The sequence below is a fragment of the Euleptes europaea genome, chromosome 9, assembly GCF_029931775.1.
Source record: "Euleptes europaea isolate rEulEur1 chromosome 9, rEulEur1.hap1, whole genome shotgun sequence".
Lineage (NCBI taxonomy): Eukaryota > Metazoa > Chordata > Lepidosauria > Squamata > Sphaerodactylidae > Euleptes > Euleptes europaea.
In genome coordinates this window covers 11,219,018-11,231,841 of record NC_079320.1, presented here as the reverse complement: position 1 = coordinate 11,231,841, position 12,824 = coordinate 11,219,018, and the positions used below count along the sequence as shown (strand labels likewise).

At 46.2% G+C, this 12,824-nt stretch overlaps 1 non-coding gene across 1 annotated transcript; it reads right to left on the bottom strand.

The window, feature by feature from the left end:
- Positions 1-8,139: 8,139 nt before the first annotated feature.
- TRNAD-GUC (transfer RNA aspartic acid (anticodon GUC)) lies at positions 8,140-8,208 on the bottom strand. The gene has a single exon. It is a non-coding gene; the product is annotated as a tRNA-Asp (tRNA).
- Positions 8,209-12,824: the final 4,616 nt, after the last annotated feature.

The following is a 12,824-nucleotide window of genomic DNA, read 5'->3' as shown; positions in this document are numbered from 1 at the left end:
CAGCTGCTAGAACTTAACTAATGGAGTTTTCCTAGCTGGCCCCATGTATGGGGAGCCAGCTCATGAAAGCACACTGGGGCCTTCTATGGATTCTTTAATTACCTTCTAACAAGCAAAGCTGGGCCTCTTATACTCAAGGCCTTTAACATATATGTGCTTGGTGTGACTTTTATCATAGATGCCAACTCTTATATACTGAGTATGGCATATTCATAAGTGCAGATTATACTTTATTGATTACAAAGAATATATTCAATCAAAGAATACATTTCTAATACATTTCCCATAGCATATAACGATTTCAGGCATTACATGCACACGTTGCCCGCCAACCTTCAGCTGGTCAGCGGGCAGCCAGGTGGATTGTCGGGGGTTTGCCCACCACCACCTGGCACTTGGCAACCCTAGCTTTCTCAGCCCTGGCACCGGCCTGGTCTGCCTGGTGACATCAGGGCCTGCGGGACTTTAAAGAGTTCCACAGGGGCTGCAAGACAGAGCTATTCTGCCAGGCCTACAGTTGAGGGATCCGCTCACCTGGAGAAAATGGCCGCTTTGGCCATTGGGCTCTATGGCATTGAAGTCTCTCCCCTCCCCAAACCCCGCCCTCCTCAGGCTCCACCCCAAAAACCTCCCACTGGTTGCAAAGAGGGACCTGGCAACCCTCCCCTCCCTCCTTTCTATTTTATTTTATGTTAATTGAGGGGCAACCTGCCACTAATCTCGGGCAACATGAGTGAATTTAGGCACCATTTGGAGTTTCTGAGGTTCTAATTGGGATTTTATCATTTTAAATGTAGAATTTATGCTTTTATTATTGATTATTCGTGTTGTATTTTAAATGCTGTAACCCCGTAAACAAAGTCTGCCTAGCAAACGTCGGGAAGTGACGCCACCCCATGGGTCAGGAATGACCCGGTGCTTGCACAGGGGACCTTTACCTTTACCCGCTCTGAGCCTGGCTTCGGCTGGGGATGGTGGGCTACAAATTGAATAAGCAAACAAACACAGGTTATGTGCAATGTCTGAATGCTGCCCCAGTCTCTGTGTAATTCTCCTGTTTATCTGAGCCATTTGATTGCATTGGAGAGATTGCAGTGAAGGGGTTGATAATGCAGCTATTATATACAAGGTTTGCTTTTTTAGGGGCTGATAAGCCGCATCCACGTGCCTGAGATAAAGCAGATTCTGAGAGGAAGCTAGCTTGTACCTTTCTTTCCCCTTTGGCTTCTTTACCATCTCTCCAGTCTTGGCATGGTGACCTCAGACATATTTTGCAGGGTCGGCCATGATAATCAGGCTGGAGCAACGTACCCGAGGCGGCGTCCGCGTCTCAGTCCCGAATGAAAATGCACATATATTACGCTCATTTCGGATGGAAGGGAGCCCAGGCTATGGAGAGCAAAGAATTAGCCCGACAGCACACAGAGCAGCTGCCGGAACCTCTGCAGAGGACCTTGCAAATATTCATGCCTAGCCTAAATATTCATGCCTAACCTACCCTTAGACAGGGAAGGAAAATGATCTTTGCAAAAATAAACAACAAACAGCTCACTTAAACCTTGGTGCCCACAGCAATGCGTAGGGGTTACGGCAGAAGCCCCACCGGCTGGTTCCTTACTTGACCTCCGCTTAGCCTGCAGAGACAGGAAATGATTCGGCGGCGGCTGTTGCTCCAAAACCTAATTAAAGGAGGCAATTCAGAGGGGAGAGGAGCTTGCTAACTACATGCAATGCCTCCCTTACCACCGCAAAGGCAGGGATCGTGAATTTTACGTAGCAGTGGATGCAACTGGTAGGAAGGAGCAAGAGGAGGGCAGCCTTAGAGGCCACGTTTGCACAGAGCAAGACGCACGGCCGTGGCGAAACTCACAGCAGGTCTGCCGTCAAATGAGTCACCGCTGGGGCTTCCGCCCCACAAATGTTTATACTATGATAAATGTATTAGGCCTGGTCCGGACATGCAGCAGAATTAGGATCGCCAAATTCCAGGAACTAGCTGGAGATCTTTGTTATTTGATTGATCTTTTTAGGCTGATGAAGCTTTGTATGGTGAAAGCGCTATAAATATCCGGAAAAGCGTTTCCTCTTCGTCTTGCTCCTTGTCCGTTTCCCAGCAGCGGCAGGACTAAGTAATCTTGGATATTGACATCAAAATCACCTACCTTAAGTGGACTTTGCTTCACGTCTTTTTGGAGACAGCCAGTGTGCCCGTTGTGATTTTTGCTGTTCATACTTTTGACAGCTGTTGTACATTCTTGTATATATGTTGTTACACTGAAACTGTTTGTGTCTTGCACTTTTCATAACTTTGAATATAGTCTTTTGATAACCTTGAGCCTGCCCTGTTTGGTTCCTACAATATTGTATTAACAGTGGTTTTGAACCTCCAGGTACTAGCTGGAGATGTCCTGCTATTACAACTGATTTCCCGCCGATAGAGATCAGTGCACCTGGAGAAAATGGCCGCTTTGGCCATTGGACTCCATGGCATTGAACTCCTTCCCCTCCCCAAACCCTGCCCTCCTCAGGCTCTGGCCCAAAAACCTCCCGCCGGTGGTGAAGAGGGACCTGGCAACCCTAAGAAGAATGAAGCAGCCCAGTGTGGAAGGGTAGAATGGCCTCTTCCATATCAGACTGAAGGGGAGGGATGGCATAATTCAAAATTTCTCTAGAATAATAACTGCTTTTAAGGGGAACACTGGCACAGCACTGAAAAGGCTAGGATCAAAAATTTATCCCTGGTGGGATACTTTTACAGTTGCCAGGCTGATGATGTCAGCAGCAGTGCTATGTCATTTCTGGGAAAAACCTGAAAGTTACATAGGGAACCTCTAGGAATCTCTGCGGACTCTATGGTAAAATGATAGAGTTTCTGACCATTCCTAGAACTACCCCATGTCTAGGGTTGTAATAGCAGGAGATCTCCAGCTACCACCTGGAGCTTGGCAACCCTACCCATGTCACTTCCTGGTTTTCCCCAGAAGGGATGCAGTGACATCCCTCCAGGATCCCTGGCCAAGCTGGCCTGGTGGGAAATTGCTTTCTGACTCCAAAGTGGCAATTAGCATTTCTCTGGGCATGTAAGAGAGGGCCATGAGAGCCAAACACTGACACAACCCTTCCTGCCCTCCCTCTACGGTTGCCAATTGCCCGGTGGTGGCGGGTAAACTACCGCCTATCCACCGAGCTGCCCGCTGGCCAGCTGAGGGCCGGCGGGCACTGGAAGCATGCACGTGGGCACTGCGGGCTCGCGCACACACACACGCGCAGACGCATCACTTTTGGTTTAACCATAGAGTTTTGGCCGGGATTGCTAGAGTGTCCCAGTCGCTTCCGGGTTAAACTGGAAGTGACGTTGGCACATGGCACACAGGCGAGTGAGCGCATTGTGCACGGGTGCATCGCGCACTAACGCCACAGCCCCGCGAAGCTCCCGCCGGTGGAGCTGCAGGGCCTGGCAAGCCTACCTCCCTCTCATGATCTGCCTGAGTTCACAGAATCAGCATTGCTGACAGATGGCCATCTAGCCTCTGCTTCAAAACCTCCCAAGAAGGAGAGCCCGCCGCCTCCCAAGGGAGCTCGTTCCATTGAAGAACCACTCTAATTGTCAGAAAGTTCTTCCTAATGTTCATCTGACCACCATGCCCAACATCTGCAAAACTTCTGGGCAAGCAGCTGAAGCCATGTTATTTACTGAGCAGCCCCATTCTCCAGCTCCAGACTTGCCATCTTCTCGCCGGGTCATTCTAACAACTTAGTCGTTAAATGTTCATTTGAGCACTTCACCCAAAGAGACTGCTCTTAATTTCACCAGACAACTAATTATTGCCAGGACGATCCAATGAAATACGGAAACCAAGTTAGAAACTGACAACCCTGGTAAGTTCCAAGTCTAACCTTACCCCAGATATGCCAGAAACTGTACATTTCAAATAAGGCGATGGAGCCTTTTAGAAAAATCTGTTTGAGCAGGAAGGAGGATGGGCTTTGTTAATGTAACCCAGAGAAATGTTGGACTTTCCTTGCTGTCCAATGTGATGTTGAGAATTGCCAGTGCCTTGCTGCAGTGGTTAAATGGCTATGGGTGACAGGGTTGCCAACCTCCAGGTACTAGCTGGAGATCTCCTGCTATTACAACTGATCTCCAGCTGATAGAGATCAGTTCGCCTGGAGAAAAGGGCCAGTTTGGCAATTGGACTCTGTGGCGTTGAAGTCCCTCCCATCCCCAAACCATGCCCTCCTCAGGCTCCGCCCCAAAAACCTCCTGCCAGTGGCAAAGGGGCAACCCAGGTGAGCAACTTGAAACTGAGGTCTTAAGGAACATTGTGCTTAAGGGACATTGTAGGGAGCCAGCGTGGTGTAGTGGTTAAAAGCGGTGGTTTGGAGCAATGGACTCTGACCTGGAGAACCGGGTTTGATTCCCTTCCACATAGGGTTGCCAACCTCCAGATACTAGCTGGAGATCCCCTGCTATTTACAACTGATCTCCAGCTGATAGAGATCAGTTCACCTGGAGAAAATGGCTGCTTTGGCAATTGGACTCTATGGCATTGAAGCCCCTCCTCCTCAAAACCCTGCCCTCATCAGGCTCCGCCCCCAAAATTTTCAGGTATTTCCCAACCCGGAGCTGGCAACCCTAACTCTCAAGTAGCAGATGACTTATGGTGACTCCCGATGGGGTTTTCAAGGCTAGAGACATTCCGAGGTAGTTTGCCATTGCCTGCCTCTGCATAGCAACCCTGGTTTTCCTTCATGGTCTCCCATCCGAATACTAACCAGGGACAACCCTGCTTAGCTTCCGAGAGTTGACAAGACCGGGCTGGCCTGGGCCATCCAGGTCAGGGCTGCAGATAGAGTAGAAGGCCAGAATGCTGAATTCTGTTTTCAAGCAGCCTTTATGAATGAGTTTGCTATGCTTTTTATCACTTTCTCTTCACCTTCCCTGTTATGTTTTCATGGGGGACTTCATTTTGTTCATGCAAAATGTTTTTGAAAGAACCAACTCCATCTTTCTTTTGTATGCATTGGTTCTGATCTGGCCCGTGAACGCACCAGCAACTCACCTCGCTATTTATACGTGTCGAGTACCAAAGAATCGAAAACGAAATAAAAATTCTGTTCCCACCGTGCCGCCTTTCTCCGGGTTTTTGATAAAATTCGCATGATTTCTGTTCCCACTGCGCCGCCTTTCTCCGCTGTACTGCGCTCAAAGGAAGGACGGCGATTGGTCTAAGAATTCGCGGGCCATCCCATAACGGTAGCGGGGAAGGTTGTTTAGAAAATGGCGGCGAAAAAGGGAAAAAAACCCGAGAATTGTACTGCGTGGCGGGAGTTCGAGGGGAAAGCGAAACTTGCCGCCGGGACTTGCCACCATCCCACCCTCTCGCATCTAAGCATGCAACTTAAAGGGGGGGCTCGTTTTGCAAGCTTCGATTCTGCCCCCTCCCCCCTCTGCCCCCTCTCCCCCACACATGCCGCCCCACTCCGGTTGACTTGGGAGTTTGTGCCGGAATCCGGCAGGTGACGCTTGCAAACCCCCCCCCAATTTCCCCCCTTCCTCCTTTGTAAAGCCGAAAAGGGGGGGCAACGAGTGTGGGCGGTTAGGAAGGATGGGGGGGCGGGGCGTTGGGCTTTCAGCGGGGTTGCATGTTCCCACTTCATTGCTCCGCGTGAGGAACACGTTTTATTTTTATAATCCGCCGTATAAGCGGATCCTCTTACCGCGGAGAAACTGCGCTCTGGAGACGTCCTCGGAATCCTTCGGGTGAGATGAAGTGGGAACATGCAAGGAAACCCCGCAGAAATCGGAGCGGCAAGCGTGCAGTGCGGACACGGCCCTGAGCTTGCGAGATCTTTGTATCCACCATCTGTGTACAGCTGAGTTTTGCGCCTCGATAAGCCACTTAATTCATTTCAGTGAAACTAAAGTGGCCTACTGGGGCAAAAGAGGACCCCAAATTTATGGCTCCTGCCTAGGGTTGCCAACCTCCAAGTACTGGCAGGAGGTTTTTGGGGAGGAGCCTGAGGAGGCCAGGATTTGGGGAGGGGAGGGACTTCAGTGCCATAGAGTTCAGTTGCCAAAGTGGCCATTTTCACCAGATGAACTGATCTCTATTAGCTGGAGGCTGGCAACGCTAATCTCCTAATAAATTCTAACATAGCCCATTCCAGATCAGTATTTCCCCCTTTCCTTCCTCTAGTTGCTGTTGCTTGTGTCAGGATATGAAGACTGTTTCACAGTTAATCTGCTTTTAGGTACCAGTAATTTCCTATTCACTGCTTATACAGTAAATCTCCCATTCCCTCTCGCTCCCACCCCCTCAAGCATGTGTGCGGAGGGGGAAATCCTTCCATACATTCTGCAAAGCATGTGTTTATCTCTGTATTTTTAAATATTATGGCTTCCCAACATCTGTCTTTGCAGGGTATAATCTTACTGATGAAATATTTAATGTTTTCCTCGAGCCCTTGTCAATATGTCTCTGTGTTATCAGCTTAGCAGATGAGGAAGCAGAAGGCTATAACCTCGGCTTACCTGCGTGTTTCCATGGCAAGTTTTGTGCGTATTGAGTTGGGAGCAAAATGCAAAGTAATTTCTTTGTGACATGGCTTCATTACATTTAACTCCCTGCATTCTGTCTGCTTAAATGATGACAATTTCGTCTCTAGATCTCGCAGCCATGTTGCCAAGAGATGTTGCCAAGATACTGATCACCAAATTACCCCAGGGTCATAACTTTGACTCCCTTCCCTGATCCTGCAAAGTAGTAAGGGGAATTGTGCCACATATGACATCAGTTGCAGATGTGTGGTAAAAAGACATTAAAGGTAAAGGTAGTCCCCTGTGCAAGCATCGGGTCATTCCTGACCCATGGGATGATGTCACATCTCGACGTTTACTAGGCAGACTATTTTTACGGGGTGGTTTGTCAGTGCCTTCCCCAGTCATCTACACTTTACCCCCCGCAAGCTGGGTTCTCATTTTACCGACCTAGGAAGGATGGAAGGCTGAGTCAACCTTGAGCCGGCTACCTGAAACCGACTTCTGTTGGGATTAAACTCAGGTCGGGAACAGAGCTTGGACTGCAGTACTGCAGCTTACCACTCTGCGCCACGGGGCTCCTGTTAGAATCTAACTTACTAACAAATATATTGTTTGAGCATGGGAAAATCTGTGAAGTAACATGAGTATCCCCAAAAGCAAACAACATGCATTGACTTCCAAAAGCAGTACTGTTTTTTTTTTCAACCTCAAACTGGTTCTGTTTTGCTACACACCCTGCACAACCTACCCCCATTATACAACTGAGATGAATGTTGATTGTGTGTGGTGTAGTGGAAATAGCCAGACTATATTTACAGAGTGGTTTGCCATTGCCTTCCCCAGTCATCTACTCTTTACCCAAGCAAGCTAGGTGCTCATTTTACCGACCTTGGAAGGATGGAAGGCTGAGTCAACCTTGAGCCAGCTACCGGAAACCAGCTTCCGTTGGGATCGAACTCAGGTTTGAGCAGAGCTTGGACTATAGTTCTGCAGCTTAATGCTCTGTGCCACGGGGCTCTTACTTCCCATATTTGTCAAATATGTTACAGTGGACTGCCCATGCATTTTGGTACTGGATTATTTATTCATATTGTTACTGTCAATACACCCGAATTCAAACAGAATTATGACTCAGGATTCAAGAAGTTCTCACTCTTTTTATGTTAGATTATGATACCTGTGAGTTCCTTTCGAATCCAACTTACCACAGGGTTAAATTCCAAATAAATAAGGGTGGAAAGTTCATTGGGCATCTAAGCTAATTCCATGAGTAGACTAACGGATGACTGTTTAAAAAGGGATCATTCTCAGAGCTGCACTAGTAACTCCAAACTATACAAACATATGAAGCTTTCTTATACTGTGTCAAATTATTGGATACGTGAACACATGAAGCTGCCTTCTACTGAATCAGACCCTTGGTTTTTTTTTAATTAAGAATGGATGCAGAGTTTTTGGGATAGACTTTCACTGAGTCATGAAGCTGCCTTATACTGAATCAGACTCTTGGTCCATCAAAGTCGGTATTGTCTACTCAGACTGGCAGTGGCTCTCCAGGGGTCTTTCACATCACCTACTTGCCTAGTCCCTTTAACTGGAGATGCCAGGGATTGAAGCTGGGACCTTCTGCATGACAAGCAGATGCTCTACCACTGAGCCACAGCCTGACAGACAATAGTTACATCTACCCTGATGGACAATAGTTAAATCAAGAATGGGTTTTAATTGCGGGAGGAAAGGTACCGGCTGGATATCAGGAAAACATTTTTTACAGTAAGAGTTCTTCGACAGTGGAATCGGCTACCTAGGGAGGTGGTGAGCTCCCCCTCACTGGCAGTCTTTAAGCAGCAGCTGGACAAACACTTGTCAGGGATGCTCTAAGCTGATCCTACATTAAGCAGGGGATTGGACGAGATGGCCTGTATGGTCCCTTCCAACTCTATGATTTTAACAAACCCTATATTCCTTTGTTCCTAACATCTGGGATGTACCTTAATGTATCTTACAGATATGTATGTTGCAGTTCTTCAGATATATGTAGATGCTGTTGGGATTACAAATTCATTTAAAATAGTTACTGAATTCTTAATAGCTTTTTAGATCTCGGCAGGTCTTGGAAGCTAAGCAGGATCGGTCCAGGTTAGTACTTGGAGGGGAGACCACCAAGGAAGTCCAGGTTGCTATGCAGAGGCAGGCAATGGCAAACCACTTCTCTTTAAAATATTGTCGAAGGCTTTCACGGTCAGAGTTCATTGGTTCTTGTAGGTTATCCGGGCTGTGTAACCGTGGTCTTGGAATTTTCTTTCCTGACGTTTCGCCAGCAACTGTGGCAGGCATCTTCAGAGTAGTAACACTGAAGGACAGTGTCTCTCAGTGTCAAGGGTGTAGAAAGAGTAATATATAGTCAGAAAGGGGTTGGGTTTGAGCTGAGTATTGTCCTGCAAAAGTATTGTCCTGTAAGTATCAAGATAATGTGCTAATGAGGGTATGGTATGTTAATATGAAACCATTGTATCCTGAAGTGATCTGTTAATGTGTGTAATCCAAAACTAATCTGTATGGCTATTGTTGAATGTTGTCTTTGTCTGGAGGTTTTTCAGGGCAGGAAGCCAAGCCTTATTCATTCTTAAACTCTCCTCTTTTCTGTTAAAGTTGTGCTGATGTTTGTGAATTTCAATGGCTTCTCTGTGCAATCTGACAAAATAGTTGGTAGAATTGTCCAGTCTTTCAGTGTCTTGGAATAAGACCCTGTGTCCTGTTTGTGTCAGTCCATGTTCAGCCACTGCTGATTTCTCAGGTTGGCCAAGTCTGCAGTATCTTTCATGTTCTTTTATCCTTGTTTGTATGCTGCGTTTTGTGGTCCCGATGTAAACTTCTCCACAGCTGCAAGGTATACGATATACTCCTGCAGAGGTGAGGGGGTCTCTTTTGTCTTTTGCTGATCGTAGCATTTGTTGTATTTTCTTGGTGGGTTTAAACACTGTTTGTAGGTTATGTTTTTTCAAAAGTTTCTCCATCCTATCAGTGACTCCTTTAATAAATGGCAAGAATACCTTTCCTATGGGAGACTGTTTTTCTTGAGTTTTCTGATTTTTGTTTGGTTCAATGGCCCTTCTGATTTCATTCTTGGAGTAGCCGTTTGCTAGCAGTGCGTGATTTAGATGGTTAGTTTCTTCCTTGAGAAACTGTGGTTCACAGATCCGTCTTGCACGGTCCATTAATGTTTTGATTATTCCTCTTTTCTGTCGGGGGTGGTGGTTGGAGTTTTTGTGTAAGTAGCGATCTGTGTGAGTTGGTTTCCGGTAGACCTTGTGACCTAACTGAAGGTTTGATTTACGGATGACAAGGGTATCAAGAAATGGGAGTTTACCCTCAATTTCCTTTTCCATGGTAAACTGAATGTTTGGATGGATATTATTAAGATGGTTTAGAAAGTCCATTAATTTTTCTTCACCATGGCTCCAAATGGTAAATGTATCATCTACGAACCTGAACCAGACTGTAGGTTTGTAAGGTGCTGATTCTAATGCTGTCTTTTCAAAATATTCCATGTAAAAGTTTGCTATTACTGGACTGAGTGGACTTCCCATAGCTACTCCATCAATCTGTTCATAAAATTCTTGATCCCATAGGAAATAACTTGTTGTCAAACAATGGTGAAATAAGGCTGTTATATCTTCTGGAAAAATCTGGTTAATCAATGAGATTGTGTCTTTTACTGGAACCTTGGTAAAGAGGGATACAACATCAAAACTGATTAATATATCCTTTGGATTGAGTCTTAACGGACTGATTTTGTTGATGAAGTGAGTTGAATCTTTGATGTAAGAAGTGGTTTTTCCAATGTGGTCCTGTAGGAGGGTGGTCAAATATTTAGCTAATTCATATGTTGGGGAACCAATGGCACTCACGATGGGTCGGAGTGGAACGGAATCCTTATGAATTTTAGGTAGTCCATATAATCGTGGTGGTTGTGCTTCAGTCTTGCATAGTTTTCTGTGTGTGTCGGGATGAAGAGTGGAATTCTTGATCAGAATGCTAGTTTTCCTGGTAATTTTGCAAGTTGGATCTCGTTTTAGTTTTTTGTATGTGGCAGGGTCCAGAAGTTCCTCAATCTTCTTTTTGTATTCTTCTGTTTTCATGATCACTGTGGCATTGCCTTTGTCAGCTGGTAGAATAATGATTTCTGGATCTGCATTGAGGGTCTTGATGGCGTTTCTCTCCTTGCGTGTTATATTGCTAGCAGGGGGCTTTGCTTTTCGTAGAATTCTTGCTGTCTCTCCTCTTATTTCCTCAGCATCTTCTTCAGGTAGATTACGAATGGCAGATTCTACATTTGCAATGATGTCTTCCACTGGAATTTGGGTGGGAGTGACTGCAAAGTTTCCTCCCTTAGCTAAGATGGAAGTTTCTTCAGGTGAGAGTTGTCGGTCTGTCAGATTGAAGATAATCCGTTTGTTGTCAAGTTTTGGACTGTTCTGTCTTCTTTCCTGTAATTTGTTAAACTTTTGCTTCTGTCTGGAAGTATGGCTGGTTAACCCCTGTTCCATTTTTCTGTAGGTGAGATTATCAATCTTGTCCCAATCATGGCTTCTCATTTTGTGGCTAGTATTGATATGTAAGGAAAACAACTCCTTGTCTGTGGCAGCAAGTTCTCTGCGGGTAGTGTGAATTCTCTCTCGTAAGAGAGCCCGTTCTAGATGGTCATAAATGATGGTCATTTTGGATTACACACATTAACAGATCACTTCAGGATACAATGGTTCCATATTAACATACCATACCCTCATTAGCACATTATCTTGATACTTACAGGACAATACTTTTGCAGGACAATACTCAGCTCAAACCCAACCCCTTTCTGACTATATATTACTCTTTCTACACCCTTGACACTGAGAGACACTGTCCTTCAGTGTTACTACTCTGAAGATGCCTGCCACAGTTGCTGGCGAAACGTCAGGAAAGAAAATTCCAAGACCACGGTTACACAGCCCGGATAACCTACAAGAACCACTTCTCTTTACCTTGGGCATTGAAAACCCTATGGGGTTGCCATAAGTCGGCTGTGACTTGATGTCACTTTCCACCACTATTTTCCCAATGGATATTAGTAGTACAACTGCTATTGTGTGTGCGGGGGGGAGGTATGTGAATTGTTTTTGACATTAAAATGGGGTCCTCACACTGAAGAAGGTTGGGGACTACTGGTTCACAAGACAAACTGTGGTCTTTTACGCATGGCTGTTTCCCTCGCTGTCACCCCTCTGACGACATCGAGACTTTGTGTTGATAACGCGTCCCGTTTCCGACTGTCAGAGGTCGCCTCGCTCTCCCCTTGTGTTTCCCTGCTTTTTGCCCATGTTTTCAGGGACCTTTTTATCTCCAGTTTGAAAATGCAGGCAAAATGCGGGGAAACATAGGGGGAGAGTGAGGCAACTTCTGAAGGCCGGAAACGGCATGCATAATCAACACAAAGACCTGAAGTCGTTGGAGGGGTGACCATGAGGGAAACAGCCATGCATAAAAGGCCTATCTGTGAAGTACTTGACAATGCTATGTAAATGTGAAGCATTAGTATTCTTAAGAACAGAATGAATAGGCCACTTGCTCAATGGCAGAACAGCATACAGAAAGTCCCAGATTGCCTTGCATCTTCACTTGAATGGATTATAGGGCATTTGCCTGGGGCTTGAAGAGTAGGGTTGCCAACCTCCAGGTATTAGCTGGAGATCTCCTGCTATTACAACTGATCTCCAGCCAACAGAGATCAGCTCACCTGGAGCAAATGGCCGCTTTGGCTATTGGACTCTATGGCATTGAAGTCTCCCCTCCCTATACCCTGCCTTCCTCAGTCTCCAAGCCAAAAACCTCCCACCAGTTGTGAAGAGGGATCTGGCAACCCTACTGAAGAGTCACTGTCATTCAGAACAGAGGGGAGCAGAACAGTGTTCTGATGAAGGGTGTCATAGGTTCATAACACCTCTTCCTATCTGACACATAGAAGTGATTCTTGTAGGCTGCCTATGTAGCATGGGACACTAAAAGACAAGCTACCATGGCAACAACCCATCCTGTCTATTTGGTCCATTTTAATCCTACCCTTTGGGAGGGAAGGCGGTGTGGTATAGCCCAATCTTGTCACATCTCGAAAACTAAGCAGGGTCGGTACTTGGAAGGGAGACCTCAACGAACGATGCTGCAGAGGAAAGCAATGGCAAACCACCTCTGCTTCTCACTTGTCTTGAAAGCCCCTTGCTGGGGTTGCCATACGTCGGCT